Here is a 10822-nt window from a genome sequence, read left to right as displayed (position 1 = left end):
TTTTAGATGTCATGTGTTTACATTGGACCTATCTGGACAATTCAACGTAATCTTCATTTCAAACCCGGTAAACTTATCATATCTGCAAAGTTCCTCTTGCTGTGTAAGGTAACTACACAGTTAGAATTCACAAGTTCTAAGAATTTGAGGAAGCTTTTATTCTGCCTACTAAAATGGTTCTGTGGCTCCTCAGATTCACATCTGTCCACATACAAAATGCAACATCTGCCAAAGTTCCATCCCATTATAGCATGAACTCAAAGTCCGAAAAGTTCATCTATACTTCATTAATTCAAAAGTTTCACATCTCATTATCTAAATCAACTATATCGTGTAGTAACTAATACCACTTATCCCTTCTTGTTTGTTTACAATCAGGGGAACAATGAAATACTTAGATAAGAATGCTAGTGAGATTATTCCAGTGATGTTATAAAGAACAGAAAAGCCAAGGCATTGGGGTTGGGAAATAATCGTTGTTATCATTCTCCAATGGTGACCAATTAATTCGTTGTTTTTACAGTTATTGCTTGGTGTTTTATGTTACAATCCATTGCAATTATTATCCTTCTTGATACTTAGATTGTTTTAATTTTGGCCGATGGCAGCCTCTTCAAAATTCACTCATGAATGCTTTTGACACAATCACTTTACTTACTGCCTTGCTACCTGCTGTAAAAAGATATCTAACATCCTCTTATTTGTTTTTTGTTTGTTTGTTTTATTTCATACTTATAATTAACTGTATGTCTATGGAACCCTACTTTCTTTTATTAAGAAAGTGTGGTATCTGGAGACCATAATTTGTATGCTAGGTGGTTATTATTTTAAGGGTGCCAGTTCTTTTTATATCTTTGAATTCAGTGAAATATCAAATAAAATGCCAGCAGAATATTTTATGACTTGATAAAATGACAATAAAATTTATTTGAAATATTTAAGATAAGAATTTAATGGGTATATAGTCCTTCCACATGTTAAGTGACAAAACTACAAACAGTACTACAGAGGAAACAGAAAATGGACTTTAGGCTTAGCAGCACATGCTTGTAGTCCCAGCTACTCGGGAGGCGAAGGTGGAAGGAACACCTGTGCCCAGGATTTTGAATCCAGCCTAGGCAGCACAGTGAGACCCTGTTGCAAAAAACTAAATAAAAGAAATAAAAATAAAACGGACCAAAGAAGAAAGTGGCAATCTCTTCAAAATAAATGAAAGGTGTATTATTCAACAAATGTAACAGGGCAATTGGCTATTTATAACTTTGAATGTAAAAAGGGGTGTTATACCTTAACATCAGGGGTAGGAGAAGTCTTTGAAATTAAGACTTAAAACCTAGACACAAATAAGGCAAAACTAACCTGAACAGATAAATTGGATTATGTAGAATTTAAGATTATCTAGCAGGCAGAATTACCTATTTGAATTTATATGAAGTCAAAAGACAAATGACAAACTGAAGAATTACTAAACATACATGATGTACAAGAGATTTAATTCCTTACTTTATGGAGAATTCCTTCAGAGTATAAAGATGTACAACTCAATTGAAAAATAAGAAAGGACGTAAATGGACAGTAGAAAATAAAATAAAAGTAACCAACAAACATGAAAATAAATTCTACCTTAGTCACATTTAAATAAACATAAATCAGAATAATACCATGTCATTTCTACCTATCTGTAATCAATTGAATTGTGGTCGGCCTCCAAAAAAGATATACTGGAGTGCTAAACCCCTGTACCTCAGAATATGACCTTATTTGGAAATACAGTTGTTGGACATATAATCAGATAATATGAGGTCACACAGGAATAGAGTAGTCTCTTAATCCAATATTACTGGTATCCTTCTAAGAAAAGGGCCATATAAAGGCACAGAAACACAAGGAGAATGCTATGTGATGACCAAGGCTGTGATTAGAGTTATGTAGCTACAAGCCAATGAATGTCAAAGTTTGTCTACAAACCAGCAGAGCTACGAAGAGACAATAAAGGATTCTCCTGCATGTTTTAGAGGGAACATGCCCAACTCATATTTTGATTTTGGACTTCTAATCTCCAAAACTATGAGACAATAACATTTTATTGTTTTAAAGTCATGCAGTTTGTGATAATTTGTTATGGCAACCCTAGGAAACTATATACTATCTTACTGGAAAATATTTAAATAATGATAAGCAGTGCTAGTGAATGTGCCTGTTGCTCATGATAGGCCTGTTTGTGGAGTACATTTTGAAAGAGTAATATTGATTAAAATGCAGGGCACATAGACTTGCATTTATAGCCATGATTATAATGAATGGAATTATCCTTGCTCCACAGAGAAAGAGATGGAAAACAGCACAAACTTAGATGAAATAATAGTTTCAGACTTTGGAAAATAGGCAGAGAAACCCTGTGATCCCTGAGAAAAAAAGAGATAAACCCCGTAAAATGTATAGTCATCCTGTATTTTTATTGAGAAAAACACTTGCAAGACCACAGTGTAGAGGAAAGTCCCAAGTAGAGTATATGGCCTTGCCTTGTAGAGAAGACACATATCAGAGTTCAGGAGTTTTGGAAGGAGGCTGAGGTTGCAGCAAAGGGCTCTGAAGAGGTAAGTGCTATGCAGAACACCAGAAATCCTCAAGATATTAGGATACCTTTACTTCACACCATACACAAAAATTAACTTGAAATTAGTCGTAGATCTAAATGTAAGACCTCAAAGCTCAAACTACAAATTTGTGGGGAAAAAGCATGGGAGAAGATATTTGTGATCTTCTTGTAGGTAAAGATTCCCTACATGTGAAACAGAAAGCATGAATCATAAAAAAGTTGATAAATAGGATGTCATTAACATTAAAAATCTCTATTCTTACACACCATCAAAAAATGAAAAGTCAACTCATGAACTGAGAAAATATAGTATATATATCTAACAAAAGACTTGTATCTAGAGTTTATGAGTAATTCTTACAACTAAATAACAATATAACAGAAAATACCTAGTTAAAATTTGGTCATAAGATTGTAATAAACATTTCATAAAAGAAAATATACTAATAGCCAATAAACACATGGTAAGATATTTAACATTGGGGACAAACAAAATCACTACACGTCCACTACAATGGCTAAAACTTAAAGATTGATTCACTAAGTGTTGACATAGATATGGAACAACTGGAATTCTCCTACATCACCAGCAATGATATAAAATGGTACCTTAACTTTGCAAAAACAGTTTGACAGTTTGTTATGTTGTAAAACATATCCTTACCATATGACTCAGCAATTTCACTTAGTATTTAACCAAGAAAAATAAAACCATATCAAAAAAATTGTGCAAGGATGTATGTAGCAGTTTTTCTTGCAGTAGCCCCAAACTAGAAACAATCATAGATCCATTAACAGTTGAGTGGATAAATAGTTTTACTATACAATTGTGCATAAGAAGTATTAAAATATGTCCACACAGTGACTTATACATCAGTGATTTGGGCATCTCTGTTCACAATGGCCTCCAAACAGAAGCAATACAAATTCAGCAGGTAAATGGAGATGCAAATTATGGTATATCCATATAACAGAATATTACTCAGCAATAGAAATAAATTGTTCATAAATACAATAACAGTATGATGAGCTAAGCAAAAGAACTCAGGCACAGAAGAATTTCTACTCTGTGATTAAATGTATAGGAAAGTCTAGAAAAGAAATACCTAATACACAGTGAAAGAAAGCAGGGCAGTGATAGCTGAGATGCAGGGAGGTGATTGACTGGGAAGGGGCACAAGGGAAGTTTTTACAATGATGCAAATGTTCTACATCTTAACTGTGGTAGTGGTTACATGGATATAGATCTATATCTCTACATAGATATCTCCTTGTATGAATACTTATGTCTATAGATATATCTCTGTCAAACTCATTAGATTGTACAGTTTAAATGGCTGAATTTTATTTTATGTAAATTATACTTCAATAAAGTTATTTCGAAAAACATAATTTTCTATACCTGAGAACTGTGAAGAAGAACACAGAAATTCTAAGTATTCTACTGCTAGGAACTTATAGATATTCTATGAAAGCACACATCTTAATTGCTCAGGGCAGGACTCTTTCCCAAAAAATAATTGGAAATTACATAATCAACCATTTATGGCTCTGTCAAACAGTGGAGTTATAACAAAAAATGAAATTGATTTGTATTGTTGTATTTCTAACAAGTGTTTCTAAACCGTGTTGTTAAGTAAAATCAATCAAAGTTTGGAGCACATATTAATTGATTACACATTAATACTACTTTGAGTGGATAGCCTAAACAGTATGTGCTAATAGCATAAACATTTTATGTCCATTTTAATTTAATTTAACTTATTATTGTCTTTACTATATTTTCTTATTTCTATTATATTTTCATCTTTCAACCATTGGTTATTTAGAAGTGTGCTTCCCAATTTCCGAACATTTGGTGATTTTCTAATTACCTTTTTGTTTTGATTTCTAGTATAATTACACTGTGGCTGGACAACATATTCTGTATGATTTTAATCATTTGAAATAGATTCACACTTGCTTTATTGTCTAGAATATACTATATTAATTTTTGCCCTGTATTTGTTAATACTTAGTTCTTTTCTTTCCATTCCTTTTCTGTCTTCAAGTTGAATTTTTTCTGTCTCTATGTTCACTAATAATTTCTGTGCTGTGTCTAGTGAGCTATTAAACACATTCTAGAGTTTTTAATTCATGTATTTTATATTTTTCAGTTCTAGAGTGTTTCATTTGATTTTTATATTGATTCTAATTATATGTTAAAATTCTGTCTTTTCTTTCATTCTGCTCATCATTTATTGTCTTTTGTTTAAATTTATTCGTTAGTTATTTTAAAGCTTTTATCTGTTTAGTCCAATGATATCCATAGCTAGGGAGAAGAGGAAGTGTCTTTATATCATCTGATTTTTTTTCATTTTCTTTTGTTATGTTTTCCAGTTTATTCAGATGCTTCATTTCTATACATGTTAGAACCGTAGAGAGAGGTTGATGTTACTTTCCTCTCAAACAAGATTTTCCCTTTTCTCTTATGCAGATAGACTGAGGACGAATCATCTCAGTACAACTGGGAATTTAGCCACATAGGGGTTGGATTCCACCGCAAGTAAAAAGTTAGTCCTCCTCTAAAGTACAGACATGCCCTGTGTTAGTTGCAGACCCATCCTAGAGGGACTTTATCTCTTAAGCATTGCAAGAAACAGGAGTTCCTGCTCTGCTTTGCCCCACCTTAGCACTCATGTTTGGGGCTCCTTTAGATTCCACTGCCAGTGTCCATCCAAAGCTCTGAGGGTTTCTGTTTCTCCTAGAGGAGTTCTTTGCTTAAGTCAAGCTTAATCATTACTATGTGCACAGATTTGGCAAATGCTGCCATGAAGAAAACTGTTGGTCTCATCTTTCACAAGAAATATTCCACCTCTGGAGAAAGTTCATTTAGTCCTCTTTGAATCCTCCCTACTTCGATGTCTTATGAACTTGACTTTGGGATGTATGCAGTTTTTTCTGTTTGTTGAAGCGGGAGTTATAACTTGTACCCTGCCTTCTTCATTCCACTCAGAGGTTAAAATAGACCAATATTTTAATGAGTTTATTACCTTTTATTGGTCCTGACTGTTACAAATACTGATAAAAAGGATTTTAAGATCACATTCATACTTTTGGGGAATGAGAGCCATAATTAATTAACAATATCTGCCATGAGATTGGATGCAAGAGTATGGCACTCATACTATCCCTACTTCCGTCTAATTACACTATTTGTTTCTATGTGCAAAAATCTTTGGTAGGTGGTGGATGTGCCCAAGACACAGGGAAGAAAAAGAAGTAAACAGGGAAGTACAATACAGACTGTGAATTGGGGCATCATGGGAGAAGGAGCTTTGTCGTTTTGTTCTTTGCTATATATTAACTTCCTACAACAGTGCTAAACACCTTGTGGATGCTTAAATATATTAACTGAATGCATAAATGAAAAGAGTAAATAAAGAGTGTATATGAAAGTATGTAGATAAAATTCTTCACTAATCCTTAGGGATCCAGCTGCTTAAGGACTAAGACCATGTCTAGCTCCTTTTAGTATTTCCACAGCATGCCATGGAGATATATGTTTCTGATTATATATGATACATGGAAATTATATGTTGTTGAATGAGTGATTAAGTAAATGTGTATTAGGGCAGCTAATCGTAAATATTTCTGCTATTGCTAAAATGGCTGGATTTATCCGTTCATTCTGAGAGCTTACACTGATTGCTTATATTGTATCAAATACCATAACTGAGGGCAATGTTTACTCAAACAACTAGCACCATGTAAATTGATACAAACAATAAGACTATATCTTTAAAATATTTTCACTAAAAGCTGCATAAAGAGTGTATTCAACAACTTAATAGAATAATTTTACAATCTTTTCTCTTGCTTAATGGCCATTTGTGCCTTCTGATATGCTGCTAGTCATTCAAAGGTCACACTACCTTGAAGTTGAAGATCAAGACAAATGATTAGACTCATAAAAGACAAATCACTTCTTTCTGGACAGGTGATTATTAATAATTAATTAGCATGTAAACATGGATTATTTGAGTTTTCTATAAGTTATAAAGTCCATGATTTGCTAAACAGTTTATGTAAATGGTGAATAAAACATAAAAGAAAAATAGTTACCATTTATTTAATTCCATAGCTTTCTTTCTGAAAACAGAGTTTGGAGGTGGGTTCATAACTTTCTACAAACAGAAAACTGAGATTTAGAGAGTTAGCTAGGAAAGAATTTAAAACTAGATCTGTCTTATTAAAAAAGCAACTATGTTCTTGTCTTAGTCAGCTTGGGCCTCCATACCGAAATACAATGGACTGTTGGCTTCAAAACCTGAAACTTACTTTCTCACAGTTTTCTTGACTGGTGGGTCAGAAATCAAGGTGCTGGCCAAACGTGTGTATCTGTGTTTATTTATTTATTTATTTATTTATTTATTTATTTATTTATTTATTTGAGGATTCTCTTCCTGGCTCTCAAATGGCTGCTTTCCTTGTCATTCATTACTTGATATAGAGGGAGAGAGGGAGAGAGAGCAAAGTGTGTGTTTGTGTGTGTGTCTCTGTGTGTGTTTATGTTAGAGAGACAGAGAGAGATCTTACACTTTTTATAAGGTCACAGTCTTGTGGTATTAGTACCTCATTCTTATGACCTCATTTAACCTTAATTACCTCCTAGAGTCTTTATCTCCAGATACAGTGACATTTCACATCGAGGGTTTGGGCCTCAACATATAAATTCTGGGGGACACAATTAAGTCCATAGCAATTCTTAAGCACTATAATATACTCTTTTCAGTTTTAAATAAAGATGGAACTATTTAATATGTTATCTATCAGTTGCCTTCTGGGTGTGATTTACATTGTGACTTATATATAAAATACTAACTCCCTGAAAAACTCTCTGACACATAATATCTGTTCAATTAAGGAGTAAATCCATCCCTAAAAAAACAAGTTTATGGTAACGCAGATGCGTGTTCTTGTATGATTTTCTTTTCTTTCTTTTTGGTCTCTGAAGTATAAATTATGCACTATTTCCAATGCAAATGATACCCTTTAAGTTTTCTTTCTAGCAACTCTAGAATTTGGAGAATAAGCCTAAACTCAGCTTTGGTTTCCTAGACTTAATTATGTCTTAAATATGAGACTTCAGTAGTCTAATTCTCTTTGAATCTTCATTTTTCTTCAGTCCACCAAAACCGTATTTAGCCTCAGCAAGACCTTTAGATTTTGGATATGACTTTAGAATATATAAATAATACTATCCCAATGGCTAAAATTATTTTCAAAGCTGGACTAGTAAGGAATTGCAATGGATTATAGAATATGGAAATGTATCAGTTTTCAGATGGTTTTCTCTTTTCAACAAAGAAAGCTTTAATAAAAATGATATTTTTAAAGAATTTACTTAGTTTTTCTGAACACAATCCTATGGCTTTACATTTTTGCCTGATATGATGAAATTCAATAACATCACAAAAGAAAAGAGTTTTCTAGACTCAGCTCTATACATGTTGGAGACAAAGGAAAGAAGGGAAATTATGTCAAGATGTTCACAGTCTTTTTGTCCTAATCAAATGATCTGATTCAAATGTTTTTACAGTAACGTATCTGACATTTTGGTAGTAGGTGTTGAAGTGCTTGGCTAAATTTAGAGCAAATTAAGTATACTATATACATCAATATTCTTTTTGTTCAAATTGGGAGGAAACCCACTAACTTGAAACAGAATAGGATCTGTTGCCTGGTAGAGCAGAAAGAATTCTGGGTGAGCTATTAGAAAGCAGTTCCAGGGCCAGTTCTGTGACATTGATTACATGAGTCTTACATGTAAACATTGATAACATGATACTGATAACATCTCTTTAGCAGATATGGCCTTGGATATTCCTTTCTTTCTTTGAAAATGTGATTTCATTCCTCCCTCCTTCCTTTCTCCCTCTTCCTTTTCCTGCCTTCCTTTCCTCCACAAATAGTTGTGGTACAACTACCATTTCCTAGGCACTGTGAATACAGTAAGGAACCAGAACGATAGGATTCCGGAGCTCAGGGAGCTTATAGCCCAATCAGAGGAGCCCAGACCTTTAGCAACTGGTTGCTAAAATAATGATATGATTTTAAGCATGATAACTGCTTTAAAGAAAAGATTTACGTTGGTGGAAAGGGGGCTTTTGTGTATCATTTTATGTTTTTATGTGTATACACCTTTACTCTGTATTAAAGGGAAATACTTCCATCTTTTTTTTTTCTTGTAAAGAGAGAGATTTAATTGGTAATGGGCCAACATTTTAATAAAGAAAATAATACTTGTAATGCAGTCTACAGCTAATGTTAACCTTTTAAATATATTTTTAGTAAAATTAGTTTTCTCTTTTCCTAAAAGAATTCTTTTGCAAGATTCTAAGGATAGGCATAAGCTTATTTCAGTGCCATCCACTTTAAGAATTTCAAATGTTAGCAATGAGTTGTTTTATTCATGAAGATGACGAACTCAGAGGACTAGGTGAAATATACGATGGCCTAGGTTTCTCCTTTTTGTAAAGTGATTTTTTCCCCTAAATTTTAGGCTAGCTAATAACATTTTCTTTATATAGCTCATTGTAAGAAATTTAAACACAGCAGTATGTAAAGTTAGAAGACAACTTTCAAACAATCCAACTTCCCCATGTGGTGTTTTCTTCACTTTTTTCCCTGCATAGCCATATATAAAATAGCTATACATTTTTATTAACAGAAATTTGTTAATATTGTATATATTGTTCTATAATTTGCTCACTTCCCTTAACAATATATCATGGATATCTTTCCATATAGTTGTACATAATCCTGTTTCAGTCTAATACCTACATAATTTCCCATTACACTAATGTACTGTAATTTGTTTAAACAATATCTCTTATTGGATACTAGGTTTATTTCCAGCTTCTTAGTATTTTTGTTATGCAATAAAATCCTTCTAGGTCTATCCTTCCTTTTTCTACCATTATTTCTGTGTATCACTTATTAGCACATAGGACAGAGAAGCTGTTTTGTACCCAGGGTACTATAAGAGCATACTCCACTCCTAAATTATTCTAATTACTCTGTGGCTTGCTTCTGGGCCTGCTCACGTTTTCATACTCTGCTGTCCTCGAAGATCATTTTTCTCTAGGGGTGATTCAGAAAATGGGTGCACCTTCTGCTCTGGGCACTGGGCACTACCTTCTTTTCCTGTTGAATTACTGATTTCTTACCTCAATTTTGTTTTCATGCCCTTCTTATGTTTTATACATGCAAAATTATAAATGTATAAATAAGAAAAAGAATAAAACATAATATATAATGTATATTTAAGTTGTGAAGCGAAACAATAAAATGAACACGAGTGAATCCCTCCTCCCATATTGAGAAGTCTGCCAACACCATTCTGAATACCACTGAGCCCACCAATGTGTTTGTTTTCTATCCTTTTCTATTCCTGCCTCCCTCTCAGAGGTGAATTTTATTACCTCTTTATTACCATTTTCTTTGTTTAAAAAAGTTTCATCATATATGATGCATACCTAAACAATCCATTATTTACTTTTAGTTTTGAGCTATCTAAAAGGCCTCACACTGGCATCATACAATTAGGGTTTGCTTAGAAAAGCAGAAAGCAAACAGGGACAATTTGACTTCTTCTTTTCCTAACTGAATACCCTTGATTTCTTTCTCTTACCTGATTGCCCTAGCCAGAACTTCCAACACTATGTTGAATAGGAGTGGTGAGAGAGGGCATCCCTGTCTTGTGCCAGTTTTCAAAGGGAATGTTTCCAGTTTTTGCCCATTCAGTATGATATTGGCTGTGGGTTTGTCATAAATAGCTCTTATTATTTTGAGGTACGTTCCATCAATACCGAATTTATTGAGCGTTTTTAGCATGAAGGGCTGTTGAATTTTGTCCAAAGCCTTTTCTGCATCTATTGAGATAATCATGTGGTTCTTGTCTTTGGTTCTGTTTATATGCTGGATTATGTTTATTGATTTGCAAATGTTGAACCAGCCTTGCATCCCAGGGATGAAGCCCACTTGATCATGGTGGGTAAGCTTTTTGATGTGTTGCTGAATCCGGTTTGCCAGTATTTTATTGAGGATTTTTGCATCGATGTTCATCAGGGATATTGGTCTAAAATTCTCTTTTTTTGTTGTGTCTCTGCCAGGCTTTGGTATCAGGATGATGTTGGCCTCATAAAATGAGTTAGGGAGGATTCCCTCTTTTTCTATTGA

This window comes from Macaca thibetana, chromosome 3 (genome assembly GCF_024542745.1).
Source record: "Macaca thibetana thibetana isolate TM-01 chromosome 3, ASM2454274v1, whole genome shotgun sequence".
NCBI lineage: Eukaryota > Metazoa > Chordata > Mammalia > Primates > Cercopithecidae > Macaca > Macaca thibetana.
This window is presented reverse-complemented; position numbering follows the sequence as displayed.